Source organism: Phalangium opilio, unplaced genomic scaffold (genome assembly GCF_054372755.1).
Source record: "Phalangium opilio isolate 3A_F unplaced genomic scaffold, DU_Popi_V2 ptg000056l_1, whole genome shotgun sequence".
NCBI classification, from domain to species: Eukaryota; Metazoa; Arthropoda; class Arachnida; order Opiliones; family Phalangiidae; genus Phalangium; species Phalangium opilio.
The window spans coordinates 4,569,367-4,588,947 of NW_028324175.1; the positions used below are offsets into that span (position 1 = coordinate 4,569,367).

Sequence of the window (19,581 nt, forward strand, 5' to 3'; positions counted from 1 at the left end):
ATAGAAATAATAAAAAGTAGTAAATTTTAAGGTCTCGTTTCACTGGTCGAAAAATCTGCATTCTACTGTTACGTCAGAACTCGTATAGCGCTAAGATCCAAAGAGAGAAAATTTTGAAATTCCTGTCGCGGTGCAGTCACCAAACGGACGAGACGATTACTAAATGGCTCACATGAAAAAAATCATCCATTGGAATAAAGGAGATTTTTACGTTTCGTACAGGCAGGCATTGGGAGGGGGACGAATTTTACTTAAGCAACCCCCAAAATCCCACTCTCTCTCGTGAGATAGAGGCGGTTTCAGTACTGAAACATTTTAAAAGGGTTAAAAGAAATGCTAGACTAGGAAGTACAATTTTGTTTTGAAGTTGAGGTAATAAATGATACGGAGAGAGTATAGGGTTTCATTAAAGAGAGCCAGACAAACACTATTTCCATAGGAGTAGCAGCCATATCTCAACTTAGAGGCATGATAAACTTATGCTTTCTGATATCTGTATTCATCTTTGGTATAATTCGTAAATATTTTGATAAACCCTTTGCTTGTTGAATGATTCTCGTCGTTTTCGATAAAAAGGTGAAAGGTTCAAGAGCTTTTAGATAACAGCAACAGTGACGGATTTGATATGTTTAAAAGTGTATTCTAGGAGTCCCTTGTCGGGTTTAACATTATATATTACCATAACGTTGATAACTGAAAGACAGTTGCCTACTTAATTAGTTGGCCACGAGAAATCCACGAGCCACATTTTTATGAAAAAATGTTCCTTTAATCAGTCGATTACAGAAGGTCAGTAATATTAAACATTATACCATCAACATTCAGATAAAATACACCACCTTGAACTCTTGAATATTTGTAAGTAATTAGGGTAGTATCTAATTTAAAAGATGGAACTTGTTTTATCTAGGTAAGACATTAATCTCAAAATCCGCGGGCAAATTAAAGAAGGGGTTGTTTTCACTCTGCATTTTATTGGCGTTTCTGCTCGCCACAATGCGAACTTTGCGCGTGACATTTGCAATGATGAGAAATAGATCATTTCGAGCTAATTTCTCACCAATGCACATTCGCTTTCCTTCGCCGAATGGAAGATAACCGGGTATTTTCTTGGACGCGTAGTTACCATCCGAGTCCAAGAACCGTTCCGGCTTAAATTTCAACGGTTCTTCCCACAAATTCGGATCAAGGTGTGTAGCGGTAATATCGAAAAACACGATTGTCCCGTAGGGAATTTTCTTGCCGCCAATTGACGCGTTGACGTTGGTGGCGTGAGGAACGAGTACGGATAAGGGCGGTTTGTACCTCAAACATTCCGAGATGAAGGCCCAAGTGTAGGGACAATCTTTCCTGCGGTCCACGGTTGGTAAACCGGAACCTAATTGTAATTAAATTGCATTTCGGTATAGGTAATATCGGGATAAACATACAAACGACGTAGGTAATTCTAATGGTGCTTGTTCCGAGCTTAAAGGCCGACTTCCAGCGAAAAGGGCTCTAGCAAACTGACAACCGAGCATCGAGACTAACAGTGGAGCGACCGTGCCGATTTTCGAATCCCCGCTGGGGCAAAAGTTGGAAGGCTTCTAGCTAACTAAAAACCGTGCAATGTGGTTCTAGCGAACTGAAGATACGCAATAGAGAATTTCCTTCCGAGGAAAGCAAAATTCGAGAGGAAAAAAGATTAAAAGGATTTCTGTTGTTCATCTTCAGTTCTCTAGAACCACATTGCACGACTTTCATTTAGAGAGAACCCTTCCATCTTTTACCCCAGCGGGGATTCGAAAATCGGCACGGTCACTACATTGTTAGTCTCGATGCTCGGTTTTCAGTTCGCTAGAACCCTCTTCTTTGGAAGTTGGCCTTTAAGTTTCATCCTAACGTAAGACCGTTAAGACGGGAGAGGAGTATAATTCCCCGCGACCCATCTATTGAATCCTACGCAATTAAGAAAATGTTTGTACCTATGTTGTCGTCTATTTCTTCACGAATTTTTTCCTAAATTTCAGGAAAGGCAGCTAAAGCTTCGAATACCCACGTGATGGCAGTTGTAGTTGCGTCGGTACCAGCTGAAAACATAAGTATAGCGTTTAAGAGACAGCTATTCTAAGGGAGCGGTACCGCTCCCTTAGATAAGGCCTGATGACGGCTCTAATGTATAAGGAAGGTTTTTGGATTGGTTTTAACTTTTTTCGTATTAAGTTTATTGTTTCGAAATTTTTCTACTGAACTAAAATCCGGGCCCTTAATATGTGGTAAAAATTTCAAGATGATCCACCTAATAGTTTGTTTTATAAAGCATAAAGTTGCTAAGGGTGGTTTTCATTTGCATAAAATTAATCACAGATTTTGGCGAAAAACTAGAGAATCTCCATAGAAATAACATGGGAAATTTTCCAAACTTACCCATTTTGTAACTACCCTTACAAAAACAACTATACGTTTGATAGATTTCAAAACGGTCTTAAATGAAAGCCCCATTTTTAAAGTGGGCGCCAATTTTTGTTTCATTAAGAAAAACAAAGTTTAAGTATTGTTTTTAATAGTTTTAAGTACCTGCTCTGAATTACGTGGTTTACCTTTAAACTGTGGAACTTAAGACTTTTTTGCTTGGGTTAAGTAATAAAGAAAGTCATTCTAGGACTTACGTCGTTTTACTGCAGATAACCAAATTGGTAGGGCAATTAGCTTGCTTAATTGTCGTTATAACTATTGCGCGTCCAACTAATTTAGTTGTGAAGTACAGATTAGACTTAATTAAACAAAATAAGCAATTAAAGATAATTAAACAAAATCAGCAATTAAAGATAATTACCCAATTATAGGTAATTAAATTTTTACACGAATCTAAACTTAACATCTGTTTGTGTACAAGTCTACGGAATCTGTTTAAGCGCAGACCTACAGAATATTTTTGTGCAAAGGAGTACAAAATCTCTTTGAGCAGAGGCCTATACAATCTTTTCATGCACAGGACTATGGAATATTGTTTTACACAGGCCTCTGGAATATTGTTTTACACAGGCCTATGGAATATTGTTTTACACAGGTCTACGGAATGTTTTTGTGCAAATCTGCATGGAATCCTTTTGAGTATAGGAGTATGGAATCTTCTGTGCACAGGTCTATGGAATTTTTTGTTCATGGGCCTATGGTATATTTATGTGCACAAGTTTGAAGAATCTTTATTTGCACAAGTTCGAAGAATCTTTATGTGCACACAAGTCTGAAGAATCTTTATGTGCACACAAGTCTGAAGAATCATTATGTGCACACAAGTCTGAAGAATCATTATGTGCACACATGTCTGAAGAATCTTTATGTGCACACAAGTCTGAAGAATCATTATGTGCACACAAGTCTACGACTTCTGTTTGTGCACAGGTCTATGGAATCTGATTTGCTCATTTCTATGACATCTCTTTTTGCGCCAGTCAATAATATTTGTTTATGCACAAGTCTAAAACATCTGTTTGTACACAAGTCTAAAACATCTGTTTGTACACAAGTCTAAAACATCTGTTTGTACACAAGTCTAAAACATCTGTTTGTACACAAGACTAAAACATCTGTTTGTGCACAAGTCTAAATCATCTGTTTGTGAACAAGTCTATAACACCTGTATATGAGCAATTCTATAACGCCTGTTTGTGATCAATTCTATAACACCTGCATGTGAATTTTGACATTTTGATAATACCCAAAAGCAGTTTGAGCTATGATGGCGAAAGTTGTTTTTTGCAGTTGTTACTGCGGGTTGAAAGGGCTCTTTTTAGCCATCATATTTTGTAGCATTTCAGACCATTTCTTCAACGCTATCTTGTACAATGGTAGCCAGTACATCAGAATCGGCGAATTTTCTACGATAAAGGAGGTTTAATACTCTGTATTTAAAAATCCGCGAATCTATACAGTCTAGCTGTACGTAACGGCTGTGAATCCAACTTTTCGGCACACTTCCCATTGCTTGTTATTACTTTGAAACGCCATAGCGTCCGTGTGTTTCAAGGCGTGTTGCACTGAAATATATCAAAAGCGCTACCAATATATTTTACATTCGAAAATAAAGTTATCAAACCTTACGCGAATTGAATTCTGGTCTCGAAATGATGTCATTTCTTTTGGTTAGTAAGCCTTCTCTGGTCATCTCCCAGTCCGCCACAATAGCCATGGGAACAGAGCCAGCCCACAATGTGTATATTCCATTGTACCTCTTCCTTAACCTTTCCAAAAGGTCCTGCACGTTATTCTTATTTCGAACTTCGAAGAAATACTGCGACAAAAAATAATAATTAGTATATCAAGAATAATGACTGATTTAATAAGATCTATCTTACGTAACACGTTCCCGAGTAAGGGAATTGGCAAAGGTCCGGGTGGAAGACATCTAATCTCGATCCAATATTTAACGATATAAAATGTTATCAACCCGATGGCTAGAGCCGGAAACCACGACCAATCCACGGACAACATTTCCATGTAATAAAACCCTTTAAATTACTTCTTCAAAATTTATCCTCGGCTAATAAAACGACCTTCAAAATCATAATGATTCAAGGAGACTTATATAAGATGCTTTTATTTTGTAGAGATAAGTTGATTAATTTTATTTAGTCTATAATTTTCAAACAGATAATGGTATCGAAAGATGAATTTCAATTTCATCTAAGAATAATGGAAGGACAAAATTGTTCAATAACGTTTGCAAAATACGTTCCATAAATAAAGTAAGTTTTCGTATTTATTTCAGTAATTATTGCTTTGAGATTTTATCTTTGCTATAAAATCAGGTCTTGAGAGAGAGCGTGAACGTTGTTTTGATCTTGAGAGAATGAACGTTATTCTTTTCGCGCTCGAGGAAGGATTGTTTTCAAGGTCCTTACTATACGTCAGATTTAAACTACAATCAGGCACAAATAGAAATAATAAAAAGTAGTAAACTTTAAGGTCTCGTTTCACTAGTCGAAAAATCTGCGTTCTACTTTAATATTATCATAAGTTTATCATGCCTCTAAGTACACAAATATGAGTTACAACTGGGCATCTTCTGCAGGCTACTGTTACGTCAGAACTCGTATAGCGCTAAGATCCAAAGAGAGAAAATTTTGAAATTCATGTCGCGGTGCAGTCACCAAACGGACGAGACGATTACTAAATGGCTCACATAAAAAAAATCATCCATTGGAATAAAGGAGATTTTTGCGTTTCGTATAGGCAGGCATTGGGAGCGGGGACGAATTTTACTTAAGCAACCCCCAAAATCCCACCAAAGAGTAGGGAAATAGGGAGAGATAATCGCATAGGCAGCCGTGATCCATCCGTATTGAGAAGAGAGGAAAATCTGTGATACACTGTTAGAAAAAAAGGTGTTTCAGGGGTGTTCGGAAATACCTTGAGGGGTTTTTAGAGTGTTTTTTAACTAAGATGGTGTTTTCTCCGTAAAAAGGTGCTAGTTGACTCTTTTAAGGTATTTTTTAAGGAACTGTTGATTCACTGGTACGTATAAACACCTTTAGGTGTTAATTGACCCTTATCAATTTTTTTTTAAAAACGGAAATAGTGTTTTTAATATAAATCTGTTTGAATGGTGCGAATAAACACCTTTGGGCTTTACTTAACACTTTTTAGCTGATATGGTGTTTTTTTAAGTGAAAGGTTTTTGATATGACCTTAGAGGGAAATCACCTATTAATTCTACCTGCATAGTGAAGCATCCTAAAAATATCCCAAAGATTTTAAAAATTGCTTTGGACTACCTTTTACCAAATATTTGAAGGAATTCATACTTATTTTGATTTTTCAATCATTGGAAAATAATTCTCGAAGAGTTCAATATGTTGGAACGTCTTGAAGTTAGAGTAATTCATAAAAAATACTTTAATTTCCCCTTGACACAGGTTTTTATCTCTCCGAGTGTCGATGACGTCACGGAGAGGTATTACACTGGACGTATCTGTGTGTCTGAGATGAAACAGAACTTTATAGCTACACAACTACTAAAAGAATCGTAATGCCGAAAAATATTTAAAATATTGCAATTTAATATTCTGCAAAAATAAAATGTTATCGTTTTGAAAGATATATTTTCATCCTACTCGCTTTATATTAACTTTGATATGCGTGTAGTGTTTCGATTCAGATGCAATCTTCATTACTCGTTCTATATAAACTCTCACTTTTGTCATTCCAAAGTAAGAAGTTGATCTTAAATAATTAAATAAATATAAGTGATGTTAATTATTTTAATATTCAGTATTTTACGTTAATTATAGTTAAGTCGGTTTAAGAAACTTAATTCCTAAAATAATTTTAAACATAGCTATCTTTAACGTTATACTTCTAGGGAACACTTATATCAGAACTTTTGTAAATTAAGGGTATAAAAGGTGATTGACTCACACTAAGAGGTAAGAAAATGCGCAATTGCGTAAACCTTTAGTGGAAGCTTTGCCATTGGGAGGCTAGACGTTTCTCGTAACCCCAGCCGCTCGCCGCGTGTGGCATATGTGGTGTACACGAAAAACGATTGCATGGTGTTGTTGTTAGAAGCCATTACATACCGGTTGGCATTGGGTGAAACAATTGGTGGTTAGACAGTAGATGAAGGTGTAACGGGTAGTTAATGATTGACCTTAAATAAGTTGGATAAAGCAACGAAGTAACATTTTTCGAATTTCTGTATACTGCGAACGCGGTCCGGAAATTGCTTCGATTTGCCAACTGCGAACACGGTGACAGACAGACACACAGACACGTCCAGTGCAATACCTCTCAGTGACGTCATCGTCACTCGGAGAGGTAAAAATTCAACTTCATTACGCAATCTCCACACTTGTTTTTACCTCTCCGAGTGACGTATGTCACGGAGAGGTTCTGTAACGATCGTGTGTGTGTGTCTGTGTGTCTGTGTGTCTGTTGTTACACCCACGTGACCGCGTTCGCAGTTTCCAAATCGGAGCAAACGTGTTCGCCATTTCCGAACTGCTTTCACAGTCACGGAAATGGCTCCTCTACTTGAGTTCTCTCACCACCATCTTCTGGTCTTTGTCCATCCCACACGGACACCAGTCTGTACTTACTGGCTTCTAATCACCAACATCTTTTGGTCTTCGTCCATCCCACATGGACACCAGTCTGTACATACTGGCTTCTAATCACCACCATCTTCTGGTGTTCGTCCATTCCACATGGACACCAGTCAGTACTTACTGGCTTCTAACACCACCATCTTCTGGTCATTGTCCATCCCACATGGACACCAGTCTGTACACACTGGCTTCTAACACCACCATCTTCTGGTCTTCGTCCATTCCACTTGGACACCAGTCTGTACATACTGGCTTCTAATCACCACCATCTTCTGGTCTTTGTCCATCCCACTTGGACACCAGTCTGTAAACACTGGCTTCTACTCCATCGTCATCGTTTGGTTTAAGACATTCGCGGCGATCAGCTAGGGTTACGAGAAACGTCTAGCCTCCCTAGGGTGGGTTGTCCACGATAGGTTTTCGCAACTGCGGTTGTTCTTGCTTTTAGCTGTAGTTCGACACCCTTATATACTACCTATTTGAGTAAGGCAAAGCAACCGGCGTATGCTTCATTTCAAACGCCAATATTAGTCAAGTCTCTCAAGAATGTTTAATTGTTCTTTTTTAAAACGATGTAACGTTCAATAAGGCGAATAACTAACGAAGAAATTATTATATTTATTTTAATATTTAAGATAATCTTGTTTCTCAATTGAAAATTAATACGGAAAGAGTTAAAAAGCAGTCTATGTTTTGTCTGTGTGTGCCCGTCCGTTGTTACAGTAGTACGCTGCGTTAAAAGTTCGTTTTGTTTTGAAGCGTAAAGATATCCTACAGAACCATAATATTCCCTTTATCCTTAATATAAAGTGAATATGTGGAAATATTTTTCGTAATTATGATGCATTTAGTACTTTTGTAGCTTTAAAGCTCTATTTCATTTTGATATTCCAAAGATTTTTTTTAATATTATTATTTAAAATGGATGTTTATATATAACTTAAGCTATACTACATCTGTTTATAGCATAATCCTTTCTTAAGTGAATACAAGCACAACGCTATTATGTTGGTCAAATGAACTTTAATTTGACAATAGGCCTAGTGAACCCAAAAGTAAACGCTTGGGTTTGATTTTCGTTTCTGTAATGCAGAGACACTAACGGTTCAGAGTGAGCCGAAAGTTAAATACACTTTTAAATAATTTGGATTAGAATTTATAGTCATGGTGGAAATTTGGGCCGCGTTCAGCAGAGCCCAGCGCTGTTAGCAGTGTTCTGCATAACGGGATTTTGTTTTTGAATTTTGACGTCACGGTGTTTAGCGCTGAGCTAGCGCGGTTTTCAAAGAAAATAGTCGGCTTTTTGGATAACGTGACGTAAAACGCGTAGTTCTCAGCTTGGCGAAAAAACTATGGAGGAATTAATACAAATAGCTCTATGGGACTATAGCTATTTAATTGGCGTGAAACCAGTTGATCACGCGAGAATTTTAAGAGATATGTTAGTTTCTAATTTTAATTCTAAAAGTTGTTATCTATCTCTATAAATATGTTATCATACAATTTTTGTTAAGCCTTGGTACCTTGCACGCTTTATTGCGCTAGCGTCATTTATAAAACGTCGATGACCGTAGAAAAGCTATGACGACAGAGCTCAACGGTAAACATTTCCAAAATCCGCTGTCTTTTTTGGTGAGCTCTGCTGAACTCAGCCCAGACCAGTGAAAGGTCTGATCGTAGTCGGATAATGGCTTCGTGTTATCAAGCTTATTATGGTACGCATTTACTTTCAGTGTGTGTAGCCACAAATAAGCTTTGGTGTTATGTAACGTTAACAGTCATGTTGACAAACTAAGGAAATCGTTGAGGTGAAACGAGAGGATAGTGTTTACATGGCAACCCTGTTGTGAGTATGGCTTTGAACATAGAGGGCATACAGTTGAGGAGTAGAAAATTGGGCCTTTACAAACACGTAAAGGTAATATCCCTCCAAAGTTTTATCTCTTCATTTCCCGTTTTCCTCCCATCGAATGATTTTAATGTGTACAAGTTTATCATTATTGGATGTAAAATGTCGTCTGATTTACAGTATATTTGCTATGCTTTGTATACTGCTTTAATATTTCATAAATTTTAACTTAAGAAACATTTCCATATCTGGGTAAATAAGTTTGTAAGTAGTCGTCTTGACTCGGAGAGGTAATATTTTGGTTTTCCCAACTTGTTCTAATGGTATATACGACATACAAGTTTATCTGGACTTATTGGCTTCTGACAACACCATCATATAGTCTTCTGTGTATACCACATACACGTCAATCTGAAACATTGGCTTCTACTCCATTATCATCGTTGGGATTAAGATGTACGCGCGATCGGCTTAAGTTACGAGAAACGACCAGCCTCCCAACTTGTTAAAAGGTGTAATAAATGTGTCGGGAGAAAATATTTTTAAGACGCAAAGTGTTGAAAATGGGCCATTTAAAACCTTCAGAGGCGTTATTTAACCACTTTAATGGTGCTGTTTTTGGACCCGTCAAAATTAAGACAAAAGGTGCTAAATCACACCTTTGATTTTAAGAGTGAGGGAGTGCACTATTTCATATATAAATCTTACAGGGCCGTAAAGTAACAACCAACAGTAAGACATAATGAATAGTCAATGAGGGTCGCTTAAGTGAGATAGATGACGTTATGAACTACTATTTTCCGATTTTTTTTGTGACCTGCGAACGCGGTCCGGAAATTGCGAACTTTTTGCTCCGATTTGACAACTGCGAACGTGGTGACACACACAGACATGTTCAGTGCAATACCTCTCTGTAACGTCATCTTCAGTAGATGAGGTTTCTACTGCGATAGAAAAACTGGAAAACTTAAAGCATAGCGCGGCTCCAGTGGTCGTTCCTCCTGAACTCCGGGTTTGGCTTAGCAAAGGCTAGTGGGCTTGATTTATACATGCACGTATAAATCCCGCCCACAAATGCCTCTAGCTTAGCCAAGCCAAAACTGGAGTTCGTAAGGAAAGTAAACTTGTAGGGGATCCACTGGAGTCGCGCTATGCTTTAAAAAGGTTGTAGAATACTTACCATTGGCAATACGACTTTCATTACAGCTCTAGAATCCATGATAAATGTCAACTTCGTACCAAAAACCCTCGGGAAGTCTTTGAGAGAAGTGCTACATTTCCAAAGGAAACGGTGAAACATAAATCAAAACTATTAACATGATTAAGTAAACTATTGATTAGTAAGCACTGATGAACACTTAAAGAAACAAAATCCAACTTTTACCAAAAGTATTCTGAGGGTTTGAAACAGTTTAAGGCAGTAGTAATTGTGAAACAAATATATTATCTCTCCGGGTCTATAGAGAATATAAAACACTCCACTTATGTTACTATCAGCAGTTCCAAGAAGAACAGTACCCGAAATAGCAACTACGACTCCCAAAACTAAACTATAAAAAAAAAACTCCCGCGGCGTTGTCCAAACCTAATTTTTGAAAAATTCTTAACCTATTCTAACTATATTTGGATCTTTCATAATGCCACAAATCGGTATTCTGTAATTCCAAATCCCTATTTATTTGGTTCAAACCCTTTCTATCAGTCAATGATTTGTAGACCTATACTAAAATTGATTCCGTGCACAAAAAGATTCTATAAACCTGTACCCAAACATATTCCACAGACCTGTACACAAACCAGAGGTGTGCTAATTAAGTAGTTTGCAAATTAATATTCTAATTAAATGGAATTTTTTACTTATTGAAATGATAATTTAATTTTAATTACTTGCTAGCCAATTGGGAAGTAATTCCGATTAATTAGTATGCATCGGTAAAGCAATAATCTACTAAAAATTAATTATTAGTCGACTTAAAACCCTTATTTCAGGCAATGATTAATCGAAAATTCCAATAAGTCAGAGCGTTGCGCGCAACAGCAAAATACCAGTTTGGTGCACTTTTATTTGAAAAATTTTCGTTTTAGAAATCGACAGTGACATAGTTTGCAATTCCATACCATATGCTCAAAAAGATTCCATAACCATTTGAACAAAAATATTCCGTAGACCTGTGTACAGATTCCATAAACTTATATGCAAACAGGACAAAACTTGTGCAAAAACAGAAGTCATAGACTTGTGCAAAACAGATGCCACAGAGTTGTGGAAAAACGGAAGTCATAGACTTGTGCAAAAACAGAAGTCATAGACTTGTGCAAAACAGAAATCATAGACTTGTGCACAAAAAAGTCATAGCCTAGGGCACAAACAGATGTCATAGACATGCGCACAAACAGATGTCAAAGACTTGTGCACAAACAGATGTCATGGACTAGTGCACAAACAAATGACACAGACTTATGCACAATCATAAGTCATAGACCTGTGCACAAACAAATGCCACAGACCTGTGCACAAACAAATGCCACAGACTTGTGCACAAACAAACATGTCACAGACTCATGCACAATCATAAGTCATAGACCTGTGCACAAAAAGAATCCTTAGACCTGTGCTAAAAGGGATTCCGTAGACTTGTGCACAGATTCCATAGACTAGCGCACCAACAGATGTTATATTTGTGCACAAAGAGATGTTATAGACTTGTGCACAAAGAGATGTTATAGACTTGTCCCCAAACAGTGTTATTGACTTGTGCACAAACAGATGTTATGGACTTGGGCACAAACAGAAGTTATAGACTTGTGCAGAAACAGAAGTCATATACTTGTGCACAAACAGATGTTATAGACTTGTGCACAAACAGATGATATAGAATTGTGCACAAACAGTTGTCATAGACTTGTGCATTATCAGATGTCATAGACTTTGGCAAAAACAGATGTCATAGACTTGAGCACAATCAGATAATTAACTTTAGTTTAATTACCTTTAATCGGAAATCTAGTTTCATTACCTTTAATCGGTAATCTAGTTTTATAACATTTAATCGGTAATCTAGTTTAATAGTCTTTAATCGGTAATCTAGTTTAATAGCCTTCAATCGGTTATCTAGTTTAATAGCCTTTAATCGGTAATCTAGTTTAATTACCTTTTATCAGTAATGTAATTTAATAACCTTTTATCAGTAATGTTGATTAATAACCTTAATCCTTAATTTAGTTTAAATACATTTAATCGATAATCTAGTTTAAATACATTTAATCGATAATCTAGTTTAAATACATTTAATCGATAATCTAGTTTAATTACCTATAATCGGTAATCTAGTTTAATTACCATTTATCAGTAATCTAGTTTAATTACCATTTATCAGTAATCTAGTTTAATTTCCTATAATCGGTAATCTAGTTTAATTACCTTTTATCAGTAATGAAGTTTAATAACCTTTTATCAGCAATGAAGTTTAATAACCTTTTATCAGTAATGTAGTTTAATTACCTTTAATCGATAATCTAGTTTAATTTCCTATAATCGGTAATCTAGTTTAATTACCTTTTATCAGTAATGTAGTTTAATAACCTTAATCCTTAATTTAGTTTAAATACATTTAATTGATAATCTAGTTTAATTACCTATAATCGGTAATCTAGTTTAATTACCTTTTATCAGTAATGTAGTTTAATTATTTTTAATCGGTAATTTAGTTTAATTACCTTTAATCGATAATCTGGTTTAATTTTTAATCGATAATCTGGTTTAATTTTAATCAGAAATTTAGTTTAATTACCTTTAATCGAAAATCTGACTTAATTTTAATCGGTAAATTAGTTTAATTACCTTTCAATCGATAATCTGGATTAATTTTATTCGGTAATTTAGTTTAATTACCTTTAATCGATAATCTGGCTTAATTTTAATCGGTAATCTAGATTAATTACCTTTTAACAGTAATGAAGTGTAATTACCTTAATCGATAATCTAGTTTAATTACTTTTAATCGGTAATTTAGTTTAATTACCTTTAATCGGTAATCTAGTTTAGTAACCATTAATCGATAACCTAGTTTAATTACCTTTAATCGGTAATCTAGTTTAGTAACCATTAATCGATAACCTAGTTTAATTAGCTTAATCGATAATCTGGTTTGATTACTTTTAATCGATAATTTAGTTGATTACCTGTAATCGGTAATCTAATTTAATCACCATTAATGGATAACCTAGTTTAATTACCATTAATCGGTAACCAAGTTTAATTACCTTTAATCCAGAATCTAGTTTAATTACCTTTAATCGGTAATCTAGTGTAATTACCTTTAATCCATAATCTAGTTTAATTACCTTTAATCGGTAATCTAGTGTAATTACCTTTAATCGATAATCTAGTTTAATTACCATTAATCGGTAATCTAGTTTTTAATAACCTTTAATCGGTAATCTAGTTTAATAACCTTTAATAGGTAATCTAGTATAATTAACTTTAATAGGCAATCTAATTTAATTACCTTTAATCGGTAATCTAGTTTATTTCTCTTTAATCGGTAATTGTATTAATTATCTTTAATTGTTAATCAATTTTATTTATCCAAATTGCTCATCTATTCAAATTATCTCTAACTGATGATCTAGTTAAATTATCACTAAAAAGTATTCTAGTATAATTATCATTAAAAGGTATTTTAGTATAATTATCACTAATAGGGATTTTAGTATAATTATCACTAATAGGGATTTTAGTATAATTATCACTAAAAGGTATTCTAGTATAATTATCACTAAAAGGTATTCTAGTATAATTATCACTAAAAGGTATTCTAGTATAATTATCACTAAAAGGTATTCTAGTATAATTATCACTAAAAGGTATTCTAGTATAATTATCACTAAAAGGTATTCTTTATTCTAATCAAGAAGAAATCGTTAAAAACCGAAAAATTGTTAGACATAGTAAATAAAATACAGAAAGACATCCAATTTACATATGAAGGGGAAAATTATAAGTGCTTACCATTCCTAGACTTGCTAGTGAGACATAACAATAAAAATTTTTCGTGTTCAATGTATCAAAAACCCACACATGCTAAAACCTTTTTAAATTTCCAATCATCTCATAGTGATAATATTAAAATAGGAATTGTAAAATCATTTAAAAATAGAATAGAAATTTTATCGGATGATCCGTTAAAGGACAAAAATAAATTTAAAAAACAATGCATAACAAGTGGGTACCCAGAACACATTGTTTATCAAATTTTTGAAAACCATGATGTAAAGAACAATAACCCAAAAGAAAAACCAGAACACATAATTTCATTACCATATATTAAAGGAATATCAGAAAAACGAAGAGGCAATTCAAAAAATATAATTTAACTTTAGTTAGTAAAATAACAAATACATAAAAATCTGAATTAATTAGGAACAAACCAAAAATAGATAAAATGAAAAAAACTGGAGTGGTATACGAAATTGAATGTAATTGCAAAAAGAAATATGTAGGACAAACAAAACGTCAATTGAGGAAACGACAGACAGATCACAAATATTGTGTTAAAACGTTTAATGAAAATAATGGGTTAGCGGTACATATAAAACAAAATGACGACCATCAAATTGATTGGGATTCAGTAGAAATTTTATGTCAGGAGACGAATTGGTATAAACGTTGTTTCAAGGAAGCGGTTTATATTAAGGATAGAGCCAATTTAAATTTAGACCAAGGATCAATAAATATAAATGGGTGGTGAGGTTTTCACTTACAAAAAAGAATATCCAAAAAAAAATTAAGAGTAAGACGATATGGGGTAGTATTGCTTAAAAAACATATGTAAAAAAACTGTAAAAAACTGTTAAAAATTAGTTCTCATTCGGATAATTTTATCACATTATTGTCAAAGTTGCAGCTGAAGAGGGACCGCGGTCCGAAAGCTCCTGCGTATATTTAAATTAATAAATATTTTTTAAAAATCTCCATGAAGTATCAGACTCATTTTATTTAAATTTAAATAATTAATAGAACCATGGATCAGAAGTTTAACATTTATGAGGTATTCTTTTATTTTGAAAGGTATATCTTTTATGGGTAATCCGGTTTAATTTTCTTTAATCTGTACTTGGCAACTAAAATAGTTGGACAGGCAAAAGTTGAAATGTCCTTTAAGCTAGGTAATTGCTCAAACAATTTGTAAACGCAGTAAAGCGACGAAAGTCCAAGAGTGGCATCCTACACTACTTCCAAACTTTTAAAATTAATGAGGGAAATATAAATTAAAAAATAGGTTGATATCTTTTTCAGTAGATAATTCGTTGACCTTGATATTTCAGTTTCATCTAGTTTAAAATAATTGTATTCACATCGGCTAATTAGCGATATTGACCAATCGACCCTAAATAACTTTTTAAATATTATAAATAAAACGGTTCAAAACCTTTATGAATTGAGTTAAATTCTAAATTTAAATATATGGGCTAATTAATTTATCGTAGATTATTTATTTATTGAATTAGTGAAATTTATGCTTAATTTTATATACATAAACACCATATTGCTTTTAAAATTTTAATGTAAATTGTGTGCATCATTTCCCCAAATTATTTTAAGTAAAAAGCTAAAATTACCAAATTAAGAGTTTTTTTAAATTTACAAAATTATTACTACCTAACATGCAAATTTCCAAGGCTTAGAAACATGTTACTTGTGTATTAAACCTTCGCAACAGTATTGACCAATAAACAAGGAGTAAAATTACATAATGAAAGAGGAAGAGACGTACATTTGGTTTGGGTAAAGGTTTGGCGGGAGATCAAAATGTCGATTTGGATTTGGGTTAGAGAATACGGTTTTAAGCTCCCTGTCCAAATGGAACCGATCCAAATGTTTAGATTTGGATCTTCGTCCAAATGATTTAGATTTTCAAAGAATAGGGTCCCTGTTAAATACGAATAGTTCTTCATACCCTAACCCTACGTCATCTAACTATTCCTATTCTAATTCTATTGTGGTTCAAATTACCAAACCAAACCAAACCTATCATAATCTGACCTAATACTCTTGAAGTTCAAAACACCAAGCCTAACCTTATCAGACCTAATACTATTATGGTTCTAATAACCGAACTTGACCTTTACCTTATAATATTGAGGTTAAAACAGCCAAACCTAACTTTACCTCTCCTATTACTAATGGGGTACAAGTAACCAAACCTAACCTTACCTGAGTTTTGAACAATTCTCAACTCTAGAGTTTACCTTACGTATTAGGTATAGTACATACAGATCGTCCTACCCTACACTAACCTAAACCTGACCTAACCTAATACTATTGAAGTAAAAATAATCAAATTTATCGTGACTTAATTTACCATACCTGACCCAATAATATGGAGGTTGAAATAACCAAACCTACACCATCATAAACGACTGTCGTTTTTCACATCCCGGTTGTACTGCACGTTAGGAACTGCTGTAATAGTAGGCCGCATTTACGAGAATCTCTACTTAGGGAACTGCCCTAACCCGGTTTTCTAACTATATAACTACAAAAGGCATCCAAATGTCGAAAAACATTTCTATTTTTTGATATTTTTGGGATACGCAAAGAATACGCGATAAGTTAGTCGTGATTTTTATGGAGATACGACACTTAATATACAAGCAGAAGAAAATACAAATAAGGGGTATGAACTAAGGAGTGGAAGCAGTCGCCTTATCAAGAAACATAAAATGTTATCGCTTGTGTTATGCATCTGAACATAGTAGCCTAAATAAATTTTTAAGTGTGTCCCACTATAGCTTTAGTTGATGGTCCTATATTATTAAATCCGACGTTCTCTACCCTAATTGGGAGGGGCACGGGAGAAACTTCTCTAGTAATTTACAATATTACAATCGTTTTATCGTTGGAATCATACAATCTCATTTACTCGTACAAAGAACTTTGGGACACCTAATTTTTCATCAGAATGAATATCGGATATTTTTTCTGAAAGTATTGCTGTAGAACGGACATTGGATAGAATTAATTCTAGATACATTATAAATACTAATCGTTTACATTTTAGTTCAGCTATTATGTTCAGATGCATTTATTGGAGTAGCTTAATTCGGTGCTATATTTTAAAATACATGCAGTTTTGATAAAATCTTGTTGTGCCTTTATTAGTGCAAAAGCCTAAAATATAAACTGCTAACATTTTATGAGTCTCAGCTTCTGTTCTCAGTCGATGTCGTCAAAAGTTCTGCCACGTCAGCGCAAAATTTAAGAGCAATCACGAGCTAGGACACTAAAAATTAGGGCAAGGTCTATTTGCTTTCTCTATTCTTTAGGCTTCAAATCAGTTATTGGCTTTTGCCACTTTTTTGAAATTATAGGCCTATTTCGCGTTTATTACGCAATAAAGTCCGGCTGAACCGAAAATGCGCACTGCAGTCTTTCTCTACTAATACCAACTGAGGGTTAAGCTTAGGCAATGAGCCGTTTTAAAACTGTAAATGTTACAATAAAGGTCTAAACAGAGTAGCGTTATTGACAATTCTACTCTTACATTTTAATCAAGTAGAAAATATGCCTAGCTAAATTATTCTCTGAATTTTCCGCACTATGCGTGCGAACAAATGGTTCTTCGTTTCTATATAACCACTAGGTAATAAACGAAATGAAAATGTTGACGAGTCCTATAATGATTTCAACAGTGGACAATACGATACTATCTGAGCAAAGTTGACGCGTTTGCTTTACAGTTAGAAATGTATTTCAATTGTAAATAATTTCTATATAGCTAAAAATAAATCAACATTATGATATAATTTATAAAATCATCATGAATTGTGTATATATTCAAAGAATCTACACAATTTGAGATGATTATTTAAAAAAAAATCAAACCTTTAATACTCGGCAATCAATTTTCTTATACTCGATAAATACTAAAAACTACAAATTGACATCATTAAATATACTAGTAGTAAATTTAGATACCCGATATGCATTGTTTTAATAATAGGATACGGTTCTAAACCGAAAAACCGGAATTTGCACTGACTCCACTGTGGGCTAAGAATGCTTATTAGTTTCCTTTTTATCATATATTATGTCGTATCGAACAGTACTGAGATATTTAAGAATAACGTCTCGTTTTACTTGATTTCTTGTGATTAAAATGTAAAACCATTTATCTGTTATCTTCATATGTGCTCATTTATTGATCGTATCCACCATGTACAAAATAATTTAAGTTCTTTGAGTATTTTGTAAATGTTGATTGCTTCTGCGAATACAGAGATATTGGCTGGATTGGTCATATTCGAGATAATTAAGGTCTTCCAGTCCCTTCTGACTTTGTTGTTAAATTTGTGGTTATACGAAAACATGTTTACGACAACCATGCAATTTTAAGTTTGTTTTGTTCGTATTTGTATAATATAACGCATCCAACATTTTCAGATCATTAAGCTGAAACTGACCATTTTGCATTTTGATGATTTCCCTCGGTAAACAAAATAGAAGCAAACAAGTTTATTATTGGCATATTTATATATATTAAAACGCACCCATCTGCGCTGTTATTATTAGAGTCTTTATTAAACTTTCATTCCGTTGATTGCTTTTGAAAACATAGAAACCATATTATAATTTAAAACAAACGTCTAAATAGTATCATTTGTATATATTAATCATATCGACCAATTTTCAGATATTTAATATGAAACTGAAAATATTTTTCCTTGAAGATACATAAAACATCGTTACATTTTAAGTGTCCCCAATTAGTTTTGTTTAAAATTATATATTATCAGTTGCCAACATTATTAAGGTTTAGCTATATTGATTTGGTTAATTACTTTGTGGCTTTATAGAAACATGATATGAAAGACACGCAAGTCCAAGTTTGTTTACTTGTATTCGCAAATTATATCGCAACAACCATTACCCAGTTTATTATAGTTTGCCTTACCATTTTTAGTGTTTATTGTTTAGGAAAACAAAATTATTCCTCTCAGACCCGATACGACTATACGTACAAACTTATATGCCTAGGTGAGTAATTATTGATAAACAACTGCGCAAGTTAAATTTAATGAATTATCCAAGCAATATTCATACCTATATTCAGAACCAGAGAGAATTTATAAAAGGGAGTAGAAACTGAGGAATATTATGTAGCTCAAAAATCACGTGATCAACAAAACTGGCCAGGTCTACTTCCGGTACTATTTTTTATGGCCCATCCCTCTAGGGTGGGTCTAGAATGTTGCGGGAGGGTCTAGGGGAGATGGGCACTACCTTTTGAGGGAAAGGGAAATGTGTGACTTATAATAACTCCAAATGGCGCCAGTCGCACTCGAAATCGCGAACCCTTATTGTGTAATTGTACAACAAACAATGATTGAGGGCAAACTTTAAAATTAAAGGAGAGTCAAGTGACCGGAAATTTACCTGGCCAGTTTTAGCGTCGCAGCCTACTTGTTTGAGCTACATTGTATTTCGCACTGTCAAGGGCAAGAGCTTCCAGTCCCTATTATAAATTCTCTCTGTCAGAACTAGGTAAACGTGTAAACACTAATCTCTCGTTATATCTTAACTATTTTCTGCCACTTTTATTCTCTTTATAGGGCCGAATACTCAAACTACCTCTAAATTTT

At 34.2% G+C, this 19,581-nt stretch overlaps 1 long non-coding RNA gene across 4 annotated transcripts; it reads right to left on the reverse strand.

Moving 5' to 3' along the window:
- Window position 1: 1 nt before the first annotated feature.
- On the reverse strand, window positions 2-16,831 carry LOC149668099 (uncharacterized). 4 transcript variants are annotated; one of them, XR_016367958.1, is made up of 6 exons: window positions 16,346-16,831; window positions 10,118-10,394; window positions 4,338-5,961; window positions 4,084-4,273; window positions 1,965-4,019; window positions 2-1,378 (listed from the first exon to the last, which is right to left on the reverse strand). It is a non-coding gene; the product is annotated as an uncharacterized LOC149668099 (long non-coding RNA). The 4 variants fall into 4 exon arrangements; XR_016367959.1 differs by lacking the exon at window positions 16,346-16,831 and having other exon boundaries at window positions 4,338-5,715; window positions 5,787-5,961; window positions 10,118-11,208; XR_016367960.1 differs by lacking the exon at window positions 16,346-16,831 and having other exon boundaries at window positions 4,338-5,351; window positions 10,118-11,208.
- Between the last annotated feature and the right edge of the window lie 2,750 nt (window positions 16,832-19,581).